This window comes from Camelus ferus, chromosome 1 (assembly GCF_009834535.1).
Source record: "Camelus ferus isolate YT-003-E chromosome 1, BCGSAC_Cfer_1.0, whole genome shotgun sequence".
Lineage (NCBI taxonomy): Eukaryota > Metazoa > Chordata > Mammalia > Artiodactyla > Camelidae > Camelus > Camelus ferus.
The window spans coordinates 44161071-44178828 of NC_045696.1; the positions used below are offsets into that span (position 1 = coordinate 44161071).

General features: G+C 35.3%; 1 long non-coding RNA gene across 3 annotated transcripts in view; it reads left to right on the forward strand.

Moving 5' to 3' along the window:
- The first annotated feature begins 9512 nt into the window (after positions 1-9512).
- Positions 9513-17758, forward strand: part of LOC116663246 — a 65846-nt gene continuing 57600 nt past the window's right edge. Inside the window, exon 1 of one of the 3 annotated variants that reach the window (XR_004319459.1) lies at positions 9513-9545. This is a non-coding gene — a long non-coding RNA (uncharacterized LOC116663246). Of the gene's footprint in view, positions 9546-14224; positions 14344-17758 lie in introns of those variants that run through there. The other 2 variants (XR_004319455.1, XR_004319457.1) reach the window with 2 other exon arrangements.

The window sequence follows — 17758 nt, forward strand, 5'->3', positions numbered from 1 at the left end:
GCAGGAATCCAAGCTGAATATGCAGTCCAGCAGAGGATGTAGTCTGCTCTGACAGGATGTACACCCACAAGCACTGGTGAACACCCAAGGTAAGTCTTGGCTCTGAGTACTTCTTTTCAGAATTGAGTTCCTAGCAATGCTAGAAAATAATAGTTTTCTACCCAAACAAAGGTTCAGACCAAAATCCAAGACACCAAATTAGAATTCACACATACACTTATACACCCACGTACACATCAAAGACCTTGGTACATTATACCATTAATTATTTAGAATTTATTATTCCTTATTCATAAATCAGACTTACAGAATACCCAGCCCAAAAAGATCATCAAATAAATCATCTCTCTTTTTTTTACACTTACTGTCATTTCCCACTTACCTTTAAAAAATACATTACCCAAGTATCCCTTTTCATCCTTTCCAGTTCTCACTGATTAATTCCAAATTATCTTTCATTCAAAAAATTTTTTTCTTAAATTTATTCTAAAAATGTCATGGGGAGAATGTATAGTGCTGTCCTCTCACAGGGAGAGTGACCTTGAGGCACATGAGTAGGGGGACCTACTATGCTGTACACCAGAAACTGATACAACATTGAAAATAAACTATATTTCAGTAAAAAAAAAAAATGAGAGAGAAAAAGAGGAGGTAGCTTACTCTTATTCCTCTGGAAAACTAAGATTGAACTTTAAAGAAATTTGCAAAAAAAAAAAAAAAAAAAAACAGTAAAACCTCATTGCCAGTTTCTGCTATCCTGAAGAACATATAATCTTTCAGGAGATGGATCAAATGATTACAATCAAAATTAATACTTAGAATAAGCTCAAATAGAATCACCAAAAATAAATATTCTGGTTTTCAATTAAGAAAAAATTTAAACTGCAGCAAATATTACACACCTAAAAATAAAGGAAAGTACAGATTAACCTGTTGCCTACAGAATAAGCTATACATTACCATAAACATTTTCATTATGCTTTAAATTTGAGGGCTTTCTATACAGTAATTATATTTGAGGACTGTCATATATCATGCATTTTTCAAACATCCAGCAGCATAGCAAAATTTAATGTTGTATAAATGAACGGGAATATATTTTAGTATTATTGTGAACTGTGACACTATGGTGACACTATCTTACTCATGTATCTTCAAATGAATTTTTTTCTCTTTTTTTTAATAAACAACAAATTTTATTTTAGTCAATAGGTTTACATGTAAAGCACACAAATTCAGAATGTTCCAGTGACCTTTTATTTTTTTAAATGCTGGCCTCATAAGAGTGAAATATGACAATTATTAGAGAGAACACACACAACATTTTCAAGTACATTCTTAAAATTTTTATAGAGGATTACCTAAATAAAAGACACAAAATTTATTTAAAGCTAGTTGGTATTAAAGTACCTCAGTAGAATTGGATAGTTGTACAAGCCTAATTTCAAATGATCAAAATTATATACATATGTTTATAATCTGCACATATTTGATATCTAGGTAACTATTTAAAAGTATGTAAGAGAGATGCTCAAAATACATATTTAAGTCATAAAAACATGTTACAAAAGGCCCTGTGCAGATGGTCATCCTCAAATTAAAATATTTAAAATATATAAAGACTAAATACAAGGATAATATTTTGAAATACTTTTTAAAGTGATGTTCTTCACTATCTAATTCAACCCCACACCTTTTCCCTACCAGCAACGAAACTAGAAGTTGATGATGAGATCTTGCAGAGAAAGGATGATAAAGATATGAAGTGCCAGTGTGAGAAAAGCTAATTCAGGACATTTACATTATAGGTCATCTTTGACTTTTATTAGTTATTGTTGAGATTAAAAATTGTGCTGCGAAAGCTTGAATTTTTTTTTAAAATTTAAACTCTTAAGCCTTAAAACGTTGCAAAGTAAACCGTAGAGCCTAAATGAAGTGGTAGTATATGCTACCACATCAAGAGTTTTTGAAAATCTGAGTATGGGAGAGGAAAAAGAATAAACTGAGAGTCCTTGCCCTCTGTCCCCGTTCCACAGCCCCAACCCTCCACAGACATCAATCACTGCTGGAGAGACTGTACAACAGGTAGATATGTTTGAATATCTAAGCAAAGATAGGATGTGCATCTTGCTTCCTTGGGGAAGTCTATGGAATAACAGTATCGAGAATAGCCTTCTCTAAAAAGAGTACTCCACAATCTAGTTCAAGGAGTATGGTAGACATAGTGGCATAGGGTGCCTACATAATTAGGTCAAAAGACTCTTTCACATTTTTTAGGGTCCTAGAGTAACATGGGCCAGAATCGAATTATTTCCAAGAATAAGTGGAAAACTCAAGACAGAAATGAATCCCTGACATGGAAAAATAATGAAAGCTAGAGTTGCTGTCTTCTTTAGCTTGTAACATAAGAAATGTATGTTCTTTGTGTATAGTGTGTGTGTGTGTATTATTAGAAACCCAAAAGGTCTACTGGTAGGCAAACATTAAAATATCAACAGTGGCATTCTCTAGATAGGTGATCATTAGCTCTTTGTTTTCTGCTTGTTTATATATCTGTAGTTTATCTATTTCCCTTGTAATAATTATAAATTGATATGAAACTAAAGGGATAGCTGCAGAGATTGCCTGCTTTGTGCTCCTTGTTATTATGTATTTCTTTTTTGATAAATATGAATTAACAATTAAAATTAAGAAGAAAAGCCGCAATTGATAATCAAGAATTATAGGAGAATGGAAGGAATAGGCTCCTTTTCTTGTGATAACTTACCAGAGCTCAGAAAAGTTTATTCCTTCTTATCATGTTGGGGAAAAAAGAAAAAAAATTGAGTAACTTTCTGCAATGAGTCACTAGTTAAGAGTTAAGCAGGAAAAAAAATGGGGGAAATCCACCCAATGAAATAACCTATTCTTTGGTACAGTGTTTGGAAAGTTGTCAAAGAATAGAAAGTAAAGTTTAGATAATAATAAATAATATCAATATTTTAAGGATAAGGACCTAAACAAGTTTATAAATTGATGCAGGTAAAAAAATAAATGTTTAAACAAGCATTACCTTTAGTCTGATAGTAGAAACATAACTATGTTCCTGGTTTTTTTCATGGTATTATGCAACTTTCTACATCAATAATGTTCAGGCTTTACCTAGTCAGTAAATACACACACAGGCATTATCAATATATTTTTACATATTTTTAAAAGATGAGACATACCTTATTTTTTTATTCCCTGCTTGATATTCCTGCTTGATTATACCCTCATATATCCTTTATATACAAAATAGAAAATCATCCTTCCTGTCTAAATGTATCATATTAAATTCTTTATGGTATCTATTATTCTCTTTTAAGCTTAAATATCTTTTTCAGTAATTCCTGAGAAGTTCATGCTTTCCCTTAATAAAGAGGCTAATGTTTATCTGCATTAAAGTAGGAAACATCAGAAAATCATAGGAAACACATGGTTTATATAAGGCCATTGTTGATCAAAAGTAAAAGCACTAAAAATGCAGAGCTCTTATATTTAACCTTTGTACCTTTCTAAGTAGTTAAGATATAAATTGAGTGTTTACACACTTTTGGTGGAAATAGTTCAAATCAACTTGTAAAGATAAACATGGACATAATAAATAGAGCAAATAGGAAAAGTATAGAATTTAAGGCTTTTCACTTTGTGAAAATAATTTAATTTCTCTTTCTCAGATGTAATGTAAATCATAGAAATGTTTGTGGCTTTAAAGATCTCCTTAGGTTTAATACACAGCAATAAACATGGAAAACATAAATAGAAACACACAGATTATTTCCACTAAATGTTCTTCATTCTAAAATGCATAAACCAAATATGCTGAAATACTGAATGAAACCCATTGAGAGCCATAATAGTAATCATCATTAGTCTTCTTTTATTTTTATCAAACCACTATGCACTTGTTCTTTGCAGAAGAGAAACAGAAAGCTGTCCTTAGAATATCCAAAAGTCACTAGGGAAAAAGAACCAGAAATCCCACCAGAATGTCTATTTTATGAGAAGCTCTGGGGCCCAGTTTTTCTCACTTGGCAGCTTTGTTGAATATAAGCTTTAATTAGGTTATTCAGCATTTTATTTGGCTGAACTGAACTTAACCTAGTCTGTAGATTGCTATGTCCTACGTGTAGTTTGTTTATCTAGTAGACAAACTTTAAACAGAATATAGAAAGAAAAATATCAATTAAGAAGCTGACCAGAATTATTTATCTCAAGGCAGAATGTATCCCATATGGCTACTTCATTCTGAGCTAATATATTAGGATGGAAACTTTGATAAAACAGGAAGTCAAGGGAGGCTTGTGAAGAATCGTACAGTGGAGTGGAGGAAAGAAGAGTGACAGTCTAAATCACACTTGTTTACTTTCAAGAATAATGGGAGAAGCCCAACCTGAGATTCGGAAACAAATCAATGTAGTGATTTTAATGTCATTCCTTGAGAGCACCTACTCATATTTGAAAATTCCTTCCATCCCATGCAAATCACCATCTGCATCCAAACTATATATGTAGTTTGAATATAGGAAACATATGCAATGGGAGGTCAGTCTAGGACATAGGATGAAGTCCTTTACAAGATTAAGGTCATTCACCAGACATCATAGAGAAATTGATAACATGATTGGGTATATCTACTGACAGTGAATAAATGGTTATCCTCACTAGAGTCACCATAGACATAATGGTGGTTTACACAAATCTTATTTCACAGACTGTGGCTATCAAACTTTAGGAAATTTAGAGATAAATTCTCTAAATCTGTCAGAGCATACCTATACACATTTCCAAAATGAAAAACTAAATAGAATAGCTATTCAGGCAGCTGACTACTCTCATGGAAGAGCCCCAATTGCTTAAGTTGTATGTAAGTGAAATACGCTGTTTTACCCTGCTAAACCTTGTAAACTAATATGGTCCTAGGACAGTAACCCAGTGGGACTACAGTTCTCTCTCTGCCAATTTTGTAAGCAAAATACCATCCCCCTGGTAATTTAAATACATACTTAAACACATAAAATACTGAACTCCTCATGTTCTACTCAAACCTGCAGGTGATGGTTAATTTTTTGTGTCACCTAGCCAGGCCATGGAGTATCCAGATTAGACATTGTTTCTGGGTGGGTCTGTGATGGTATTTCTGGATGAGACTGGCATTTAAATTGGTGGACTCAGAAGATTGCCCTTTCCAGTGGGAGAGGGCGTCATCCAACCTGTTGGGGACCAAATAGGACAAAAGGTGGAGAAAGGAGGAATTTGCCCCTTTTTACTGCCTCACTAGTTGAGCTGATTTGTCTCACTATATCTTATCTTCTTCTCTTGACCAAAATTTATACCCTCAGCTCCTCTGGTTCTCAAGCTTTCACATTATATATATTTATCTTTTATTGGTTCTGTTTCTCAGGAGAACACTGACTCATACATTCTTTCTCCCACATCCTTCCACCTTCTGTTGATCATTGCATCCTTTCGGTTGCCCAGGTCAAAAAACCTGGGAGCCATTCTGACAGCATTTTGTCTCAAGCCCTCCATCTAATCTCTCAAGCAATCCTCTTGTCTCTACTTCTCCACACAGCTGGACTATTTAAAAATGCAAAACCTATAATTCCTCCATTCAAGACTTTTCAATCACTCCACATTTCATTTGGAGTGAGTGTAAAGCTTTTAACATGAACTATAAGGCCCACATGAATTTCGTTTCCTGTTATATGTGCACACTGTTCCAACAATATCGATCTCTTTGGTTCCAGTCCCTGTATTTACATGCATTTTTTGTTTTATGTCCATGACACCCACAGTCACATCCTCAGTCATGGCTTCACCCCGAGCTCCAGACTCTATACTTCGTATTTTTTTTCCTGCAACTATAATAGGTATCTTCAAACCAAATATCCAAAACAGTTTTGATGTACTATCTTTCTAATTTACTTCTACTCTTAGGTTTCCCTGTCTCAGAAAACAGCACCATCATCTCCCAGGTTTCTCAAGACACGACACTGGGAGTCATCTTTGGTTGCTCTTTGCTTCTCACTCACATTGGTCCAGTCCTCTCAGTGTATCCATCATCTGTGCTCCTTTCTCTGCTTCCACCGTTGTCACACTCGTCTGAGCCACCTTTTCATCTCTTCACAGCCAGTGTGATGTGGTCAAAACACGGATCAGATTATATTACTCTCTTCTACTTAACAACCTCAAATGGCTTCTTGTTTCCCTGAAAATAAAATCTGAGCCCATCTGTTGTGTATAGGCTTTACAGGTCCTGGTCCTCCTGATCACTCCAATCTCATCTCTGGTCATACCAGCTGCTTTTTTTTTTTTTTTTTTTAAATCTCAGATTAGCCTCACTCACTCTCACCTCAAGGATAGTACAAGCCCATGTTATCTGCATGAAATATATGTTCCCAGATAACCATATGCCTAGTTTCTTTCCATTTGTATCTAACTCAGATCATTCCTGCCATCCAGGAAAAGATTCTTTAACCACATATTATGTAGCATTCCTTCCTTCATTTTTTCTTACTTCATTCTTCCTTTTTTGTAGCATTAATTGTATTTGTATTTATTTCTTTGTTCTTTTTATTATTTTACCCCTCTCTTCACTGCTAGCTCCCAAGAGAATAGGGTCTGTGTCTTTCTTGCTTACTATTGTGTCCCCAACACTTTAGATTTGTACCTAGCACATAGCAGGTCTTAGGAAACATTTCTGGCATAAAAAGGAAACCTTAGCATTTTGTTTAAATGCCATAATGTTACACAGGTCTCATTTTAAGGCTATAAACATTAAGCCAGTAGCAACCATTTGCAAATTTATTGATTCTGATCACCTAGTTTTATAAGAATTATTTCAATCCTTTGGTGAGAAAGGGATTTGTAGTAGGTCTGCTTTATAACTACAGGGTTAATACTCCATCATGTCATTCAGTTTAGGTTGAGAGTAGCTGATCTTCATGAATACTGGATGGAACTGCATAAGCATACTTCCTACCAGTGTATATTTTACTTCTGAAAGCCTGGGGAAGAGTGCTTTGTAATTAATGATTATTTTGTCCTTCCAATTATACCATCTGTTGTAATTGGTAATATGGTACATAAGTGTAATACTGTGCAGAACACTCTGTTGGTCTGGGCAGTGGTTCCTACTCAAGTGAAGAATATTTTCTCTCTCTCAGCTTTTCCCAACAGCCCCTGTTCCTTACATCACTCTTCTATGGCTTCAGTAACAGGGGGAAAAGCAGCTTGTAATATTAGCTGCTTCCAATTTACCTATTTATTTTAAAAAAGTAATCATTAAAACACGAAACCCTCTTCAACTACATTTACATCTCACTTCAGTAGATCTTGCTTAAGACAACTGGCAAATGCCAAGCTTTTATAACAATCTGATAATGTCAGGAAGTCTTTATTTTGCAATGAAAAGATACATACAGGAAATAAATATTATCTATTACAGATAGGTGGCTGAATTGATATCATCTATAAATTGGCAAGAGTTAGTAGAAAAATGCTTAGCACTAATTTTTATTCCTATAATATACCATTCTGCAGTTCCTCAGCTTTGCAACTATTCACATGACCCTATACTAGTAACATGCTGGAAAAGTAGCTTTTTTAAGAATAGCTTTAAAAATTAGTGTATTTTTCACAAATGTTCATATCCATAAATAGCCAACTACATTTAAAGTGTGATCTTTTGATTTTATTATTTATTAACCTCAAATAAGACTCTCAAAAGGAGGCAGTAAGTTTATATATTTGAGTGAAATCCATTTCAATACTAAGATCCACTAAATTCACAGTCTGTTAACCCAGGCTCAGTGTTTTACACTGCATATCAGTATGTCATAATGACGATGATCATCATTACCATCTTTTTATTTAAAGACCCCAATTCTTCAAATTGGCATGCAGTCGTAGGCTACTGAGAATACAGCAGTACAGTGTTGCCTTACTCATTCAGAACTGGTACCCTTTTGCTTGAAATTTGTCCAGGAATAAGGGCTTGGAGTAACGTTTTTTAAAAAAGATGAATGACATTTGGCTTTTCCGATTGTTACCGAACCAAACTGGAGTCTGCTCACCCACGCACAGTAAAGCCAATCTACTGACACCAGGTTGTTGTGAAGGAGAATACAGCTTTTTTGGTAAGAAACAAAATGTGGGGCCAAGCAAGGTGAATGGGCGGCTTCTGTTTAAAAGATCTGAACTCTGATGACTTTCAGGGAAGGGTTTTTAAAAACAAAGTGAGGGAGGGAGAGGGTCGCAGGGTATGTGATCAGCTCATGCACAATTCTCTGACTGGTAGTGAGGTAATCACATGAGTCACAGGAGTGAGCATTATCAGTCCTCAGGCTCCAGCCGACCTCTGGGCTGCGTGTTTATGGTCATCATGCAGTTAGCTTCATCTGCCTGGGGTGGGGTGTGGTTTGGCATCTGCAAAACAACACAAGGATATGGCTCAGGATACTGTCTCTAGCCCTTGAGGAAGAACTAAAGGTCCTTGACTTTGTTTGATGACTTAACTACTATTATTTTGTCTTGCTTGACTATTTCCCCTTATTTCTGCATTTTCTTACGTCTCTGATTAAATTTGCTCTTTGGAACTCTGGAAAGGCCTAGGAGGCTGTTTGTCTGTCTGTTTGTTTGTTTTTAAACAAAGAAGAGAAGGCCATGGGGCAGGGAGTAGTTGGTGGGGGGAGGGTTCTGCCCAGGGAAGGCCTCCACAGTGTCCTGCTCAGTTTCAAGATCAGCTCTTCAAAGCCAGGGAAAGAAGTTCTAATTCGGAGTACCAGGCTTTGTTTCTTTATAGGCTCCTTTTGTAGGATCTGCAATTCCACATTTGTTTCCCTTTCAGGAGTATTTGTACAAGAATGCTCAGAGCCCCCAGACCTTAAAATACAATGGAAATAACTTTAACTGGTAGTAATTAACCTATCAGAAATGGATACATCTGCATTTGCTTGGAAAGACATTTGCCCTGTGTTGTTAGACCAAAAATAAAAACAAAGCACAAAACTGTTTGGAGAATATGAGCTTTTATGTTTTAGGAATAATATGTATGAATATGTATATGAGTAACATGTTAATAATGGTTATTTCTGAATAGTGAGATTGTAGCTTTTGGAAATAGATTCAGGTATAGACAGAGATATTCATAAGCATATCACAGTTTTTCTAAAATGCGTATATATGTGTGTGCATAATTTTAAAACAGAAATTAAAGAAAGGAAACCACTGTAAAGACAGAGAGCTAATTCCCGTTTTCTAGCCTTATCATGTCACTAAGAAACAGACTGTCTTCAGTGTAATGCTGAAGGACGTCATTCACTGTAATGATTTTTAAAATTTGATTAGCTCCTTCCATCAGTCACCAGAATCAAGCAGAAGGGACTATAGCCTAACATCATGACTGAAAGATGACACCTGTTGCAAGTGCAGTGCTCACTCCTCCTGCTTTTAGGAAGCTTCTGCTGTGTCAGCATAAGAGTGGCACAGAGGACTGAAAACATAGGGGACCTGATTCACTGGTAAGATCTCATATTCTACACAACCCTTACCCCTATAAAATTGCTTTTATCATTGAACCTTAACTACATTGCAAACAGAAAATATAGTGAAATCGTTGCATACACTACAGTAGCTCGAATAATCTTTCCTTTTCTTAAAGAAACACATGCCTGCCTTCAAGCATAGAGAAAGAACATTTGTGATTTGGGTTTACTCAGTTTGTGTGAATTGGTTTTCATTGTTTCAGCTTTAACATTTATATTCTCAGTGAAAACATTTTTAATTTTTAGGAAAAACTATTTATAGATCCTCTACATTAAATCATTTTTGTAACTGTGCTGCTAACGGTTGAATTTGGAGCATCTGGTTTATAAATGTCTCTTGAAATGACCCTTGATAGAATATGTATCAGCACTGAAATTCTTAGACTTTCTGGAACCATAGTTTCAGTTCCTGGCAAGACTGATACAGCTCCCTAATTTTCTGAGCGATAAGGTACATTCCTTGTAGTTCAGCTTATTTGGATTTTGGGGGAAAAATTTTTTTTTTCTGTTCCCAAAGGTCTGTGTTAACAACCATCTACTTAATGAAGAATTCCAAATAAGATTTTTTTCTTAAGAATTGTCTTTTCTAAAATCTAAATCTCATTAGGGCTCAGTGATTAAAAATCTTTTTTTGAAATATTTTAAATGCACAGAAAAGACAGTAGGATATCTTTATGCACCAACCACTACCAATAAACTGATGTTAATGTTTTGCTGTATTGGCTTCAGTTCCCTTTTTTATTATTTTTCAAAGGCATACAATATTTGAGATATAGCTTAAATCTCATATCCCTTTAGCCCTACTGAATCCAGTGCATATCATTTCCAAATATGGTTTTAAACTTTGCCTCATATTTCCCTAAACTGTACGAATAAAAATGAAGTGAGGTTTCTCTTTTATTTTTTGTTTCTATTTATAAACAATTATTTTGCACAGTTTTAAATTTATGTGAATGGAGTCAACACTGGATGAACCCTTTTGATACTTTGAAAAAATTCAACAGTATGTTTTTAAAATGTGTTTATATTGATACTTACTATGTTATTTATGTCCTATAAACTATTCCATTTGTATTAACTATTTTTTAGTATATAGTGAGATTATCTTATATTTAGTCTATCAGCCATTATGTCAGAAAGTGAACATTATATTAAATAATATTTCATGACACTATAAAATTATCAATTTGTATTTTTTAACTTTATTTTTTATTTAAATGTAGTTGATATACAATGTTAGTTTCCGGTGTACAGCAAAGTGATTCAGTTATACATTTATGTACTTTTTTTTTCTCAGATTCTTTTCCATTATATGTTATTACAAAAAATTGAATGTAGTTCCCTGTCCTATACAGTAGATCCTTGTTGTTTATCTATTTCATATATAATAATGTGTATCTATTTAACCCCAAATTAACTTTTATTTATATACTACTTGGTACAGTTATTGAATATGAAAATTCACTCTATTTTATTATTTCAGTCTTTCATTTATTCATCTTCCCAGTCTTTATTTCTAATTATTTCTCTTCACTACATTACTTCCACTCTCTCTGTTCCCTTATTGTGGAAAGCTTACTGGAGATCTGTTAGACCATCCTCTTTTATTCTTCATGCCTCTCAACCTCACCTCTTTACTTATCATTGTCCCTCTGTGCTGTGTTCGGGGTAATTCTCTCCACAGCTGTATCTATTTTGCCTTTCGACCCATCTTTGTGTTTTCAGCATATATATATATATATATGTACTTGTATAATAATGTACTGGTTTTATATATATGATATCAGTACTTCATTATACATTTATATATATCTATATTTAATGAAATGCTTTTTTTTACTTTTTTCTTTGCCTATCTTTTTTATATTTTAATGGTTTTGATTTATTTTTATGCTTTTATGGATTTTAAACAAACATTTTATTATCTCTAGCTCCTTGAATTCCCATTGGTGCTTGTTTCATTCTTTGCTTCTCCATCATTGGAGTTATAAGAATAATGATAATGATAATATTAACAAGAGTGGTACCTACTTATTTTTATTGAGCACCTACTCTATGCTAGGTATCATTCTAGGTGCTTTCTATGTACATTCAACCTTTACAGCTCTATGTGGTGGCTTCTATATCCAACTTTACAGATAAATGAACTGAAGTTAAGGAGACTGCACAACTAATAAGCAGATGTGAATTTATCTTCAAAGTTCAAAATCTTTACTCTTAATTAGCATGCTATAGTCTCTCTTAATAAATGCATATAGGCAGATTTAATTTAATAGACCTATCATGGCTTTAATGATTGGTCCATTAATCAAAAAACATTTAGCCAAACCAGATAAAAGCACTCTGTTTGTGTGTGTGTGTGCATCTAAAGGATATTATATAAATATAAAGTTATATTTCTGTGTACAGAAATTATTATATGACATATCATGAAAACATTGTATTCCACCCCTTAGACTTTGAGTAGTCTAGATCTAGAGGAAACATTGTGTACACCAAACACCAAGGTCCAATTACATGGCATTTCTATCTAAGTCACTTTCTAAAATTATATGTAAACATCAGATAGATACCAGATTTAGAAACATAGTTTGCATTACACTCCTGCTGAAAATATTTGTGCATCTGTGAAAGTTTCTGGATTCTTAGACAAAATGTTTGGAATGATCTTAATATCATCAGATATCAGCCATATATAAAATCATTGTTTTGGTTACAACGTACTTTCTGCTAATGATGATTTTGGTCAGACTTTAATTGTAACACAAACCATTCATGAAAATTGATCCACAAAATTATGTCAGAGTCAAAGAAAAAATCCTCATAATCTTAAATTCATTTGTTAGTAAGATTCCCTTTCTTCCCTCAGTGAATACAATGTAAATATAAAAATAAATAAAATATATCTTGACAAAGAAGAAACCAGGATAGTATCCTGGATGGTCTGAAATTCATTCTTGAATAAAATCATGGTTTATGATTTATTTACAAAAAGAATTAGAAGCTGTAAATATTTAGACCATTCATTTTATAAGAAATATATATGTGTGTATATATATCTATGTGTATATATCTATGCATATGACTCACTTGCCTACCTTTTCATTACTAAAATAAAATCCTTTGGCTGAGGTAGGCTCATAGTTTGAAGGTTAGGTGACTCCAGAGAAGTTTTACTTTATATGCGGTGTAGAAGGCATATGACTTGCAATCTCTCAGAGAGCAGTCTGTGAAATGAATGCAAGCGTGGTCCTGTGTATGCAAGAGTACAGAGGCAGTCCAACCTCTTAATAACTCACCATCCCGTGTGACTGAATCTGTACATCACTCATAGAAACTCAACTGAAGGCAGCTCCTAAAGTCACAGGGATAATTTGAGGACTAGGTGAAAAAATTGGATAGTGCCTTCATGCTCACGCCATTCATCCAAAGGGGAAGTTGGGAAGTTGAGGCCATCTGCTAGGAACATAACACATTATCACATTTCCACTTCACACAGACAGGCTAAGGATGTTGACGCTGTCACCATTTGGCACATAAATTTACTGTGGCTTGTTATATAGATAGGAAATATGAGAGCAGAGGTCCAAACACTGATCTCTCTAAGGGCTTTCAGGCCCACTGGTAGACACCGATGGATGCCTGACCCACCTCTATCCCTAACTTCTTGCTGACCGAGGCCAATTGTATACAGATGATTCTCTCCCAGCCCCTAAGCCAGTTTCAGTAATTCTGTTTTCCCCTTGTGTTTTATGTGGGAATGTTCATGTGACTAAATCACAGCCAGTGGAACCAAAACTAAGTCTGCTAGAGGCTTCTAGGAAAAGGTTTTCTCCCTAGTAGAAAGACCCTCACCCCATCCTCATCAAAAATAAAATAGTTTTCTTTGTAACTGTATATTATAAGTTCTGAATAAACTGCCTTGAGTAGTCAAAGTCATCTTGCAACCACGTGCAGAGATATTAAAAACCACTTCCTTGATCCTGGATCATATCACTATGACACACAAAATATTCATTTAAGGACTCACCTATCTCTGGATATGTGAAATATTCAATCCATTATGGTTAAAGTTAAATTTCTACTCGATGTAGTGATACAACAGTCTAAGACAAGCGTCAGAAGCTGTTTTCTATGAATGGCCATACAGGAAGTATTTTAGGATTTGTGGGCCACTGAGTCCCTGTCACAAGTGCTGCACTGTAGTGTTGTAACACAGATGCAGCTGCAGACAGCACGCAAATGGATGAGCATGGCACCGCTTCAATGAAACTTCATTTCCAAAAAGTACGAGGCCAGCATATCTGGCCTGGGAGCTTTAGTTTGTTGAATCGTGAATGTGCTAAACATCACACACAATTTGAAAATACCACCAAATATCTTTGTTTTCCAAAGGAATAAGCCGAGTTGACGTTTAAATGACTTGTTCTCAGTTACAAGCACACCTATTAATGGTGTAGACGTTATCTCTTAGAATGAAATTAATTGAGGTTACCTGGGCATGTGCACAAGAAAGGATTTGTATCCAACAGCCTTATGAAAAGTCAAAAAGACCATGAACTTTCTCACTAAATGTAAACTTTTGTTATTCTCCTATTAAGATGATTAATGGATACACAGGTATATTAAGACTGTGTATGCTTCTCTTTCCCGAAGCTGATAAAAATGTCTTCACTGAACTTAATGGAGAAAAGTATGAAAATATCATATCTTCTTTGGTTACTGAAGGAAAAGGACAGTTTTCACTGACACCATCCACTTTGGTTCAAAAGAAGTAAGTGGAGCTCTGAACTGCTGTTTTGCCACAAGCATTTTACAGCTCTTTCTCCCATTATAAAAATGGCAAAGTGTTCTGAAAATGAAAATTTTTCCTCAGGGACAAATTCATAGAGATTTATTATCTTGCCTCCAAGGGATAGGACTGAGCCATTTTTACAGCCAAAAGTTACTTGTATTTTCAGCACTGGAAGTATTTCTCTGCAGACTTGCAATGTGTAAAAAGATCATTATTGCTAAGCACTTCTGCCACTGATACAGCCACCAACAGGCCATCAGTGATATTAGTCAAGTGCTTTGATAGCATTCCTGTGACTCCCAGCCAGAAACATGCATTTGAAATTTATGTGAAACATTTAAAAATGCAGAGTCCTGGGCCTTACTCTAGTGGCTACACTTGCCAGAGACGGCCTCTGGATAGCTGTCTATTTTACACCGGCCCCCAGTGACTCCTGAGCACAGCCAGCATGGAGAGCCACTGCTAATGGAGAAGAAAGCAGTTTTCTTCTTAACATCCAATTTTAAAAAGTCAATGTCTAAACAATGGTTGTTTATCAGCTTATAAATAATGCCTGTGTGCCTCAAAAATAAGCAAAAATAGACACTTTTTATAACATTGATCCAAACCATCAAAGTCTGCATCTGAAACTGATGGCAATGGTCCTGTCAGACCTTCCAGGAGATCTGCCCTAGAGTCATTCCTTGGGGTTATTCTAACCCAGTGCTGATTTCAGATTTCATCTCATTCTGGGAAGAATCCAGTCAGAACAGTCTTCTGTTTCCTATGCTAAGTCAGTTAGGGCTACTCTTAGGAAGGGGAAATTTGAGAAGTTCCAGAAAAGTACCTTCACCACACAAGCAGACACTAGCCACAATAAATAAAATGCCTGGTCAACTGCCTATCACATCTACATTATCATTAGAATATTTTTTGAATGCTGGAGATTATTTGGGCTGTAGGGATATCTTCTTAGAAGGTCAGCATGTACATAATATAACTCTTTTAAACTCAAGAAATACCAAACAGAAGATGCCTAAATGTAGTGTGGAAATCACATGAGATTTACCAAAGGACATGTTATAGATTAGCAGATACACATAAAGTAATAGGTTTTGTTTAGCTGTATCATCTATCTTGTTTCACAGACAATATAAGGAAACTGCATGAACTGGTAGGCTTCAAGTGTTTAACCAATTGCTTGTTGCCATGGCTATATGCCTGAGAGCTGCGGAATCTCATTCTAACAAATTTAGATAAAATTGTAATTGAAATTGAAGCTGAAAGTAATCATATTAATTCAACTAAAACTATGTCATGCACTTAGGAAATGATGAGAGATTATCATTGAACGAAGTGAATGACTCCCCATTACTAACTCCATTGAGTAGTGACCAGTCCTTGTATTATTTGGCCTTTCAGTGCATCATTAGACACTGAAAATTGCTTAAACACTCTCTGACTTTAGCTTCATAGAACCACATACTCCTGGCTTTCTTGTTTATCTTTTTTCACTTCTTCTTGACCTCCTTTAAAGAAAACTACTCCTCCAAACAACACTTAAACACTAAACCTCCTCTATGCACTAAGCAAGGCATTCTGCTCTTTTCACTGTAAACCCAGAGAAACTGACCATTTTGTAATTTTTTCAATTTTCATCAAAATACTGATAATCGCTAAATCCATACAGAAATTACACATTGGTTGATCTCCAGACTACTATAGCCAACTTCCTACTTCTATCTTTACTTCTATGTCATGTAAACACCTCAAACCCATTTCATAAAGTGAACCTATTGCCTCTCCCTCAAAACTGCTCCTCCGCCAACATCTCTACACTAAAAAAGTGCCACCACAGTCCATGTCCACCCTCCCACTTCAGCCAGAATCCTAGGAGTGGCCCTCACTGGCTCCCTCTTTTCATCTTCAATAATCTATTCATATCTCTTCTGCCTTCTACTGCTTCCATCAATATTGTGCTACCATAGTTCAAACCACCACCTTTCCTTCTTGGACTATGGCAATAACCTCCTAACTCTTCTGTGGCCATCACCACTTCAAATCTTTCAGTGGACTCCCATTCTCAAAGTATTTGCCATAGTTATAAAGAAAAGGCATTGCTTGGTTCCTCCCTTCCTCTGAAGCTGCGTTCTCCTGTGGCTGCCTAGGCTGCAGCTCCCCTGTGTTCTTTTAGCACCTCCTCCATTGACCGCACAAGCTGTTTTTCCTGCTTGGAGCACTCTCCCTTCAAAATTTTCCTCTCAAAGGACTTTCTTATTGTTAAATTTTCAATTTCAGTCCCATATTTTTCAGGGAAATACTCTGTGTCTTCCCCAAGAATCTTAGATGCCTCGTGTTTCTTCTCTCCCAGAGCATCGCTTCCTTCCCTTTTTGTTACACTACACATGTAATTACAGGTGTTCATTCCAGTTTTATAAAAGTAGTGGGCTCTGTGAGTGTAGGGAGCGTGTTTGTCCTGTTCTTTGCATTATTTCTAGAGTCTACCATTATCCATAGCCCAAATTAATATTTTTGACTGAATAACTGAATAACTGATGTTGGCATAGCGCTGGTTCATGTTCACTAGGCTAGTATTTGTGGCTTTTTGCTTTTCATTGTCAGGAAGAAAGAAACACGTGGTCCTTATAGCTGTGAATTTATTATCATATTGACACATACTGGACAGCACTGACAGTAACCTTTACAGTAACCTTTATACCTTAGGAGGGATTATTTATATCTTTGGAAGGTATGGTGAAGAAGGAAGAGCTGAGAAGTACTGAAGGAGAAAATGGGGGAGGATAATAGATGAATAACCTGCCACATGATTATCACTGAAGACCAGTTACTCTCTTCTGCCCAGTTGATGTTTCGGAACATACACTGTGTGTGTGTGTGTGTGCGTGTGCGTGTGCGTGTGAAATCTGCATCAGACACAACATTGGGCTCACATCAGTTACACTCTTTCTAAACCCATTTATCATTTTTGGACTGAGGTATAATGGCATTCCCTAGTCTGTAGGTTTGCTTGATCAAGTGAAATGATCCACATAAACAGCATAACACGAAGCATGGAAATTGTAAGCATTCAATAGTTACTGTTCTCAAAATTAGAATAATGTTAAAAACAAGACAAGAGGCTCCAAATAATTCACAAATTTTACCCAATGATTGTATATTCAAGAATAAACTGTTTTGGAAAATATTCAAATGAGGCTGTCTTTATAGTGCTTCTAATAGATAATGTAACTGGGAGTCAGAATTTTCCACATAAATCAGTGGATAGTGAACATTGTTTAGTCTACCACATTTTTGTGGTCTCCACCAAAATTTATCAATGATACCCACTGAATTTATTTCCATTCCCTTTTGCTACTCCATGGAGAATGAATACAATAATATGACTTTAATAAAC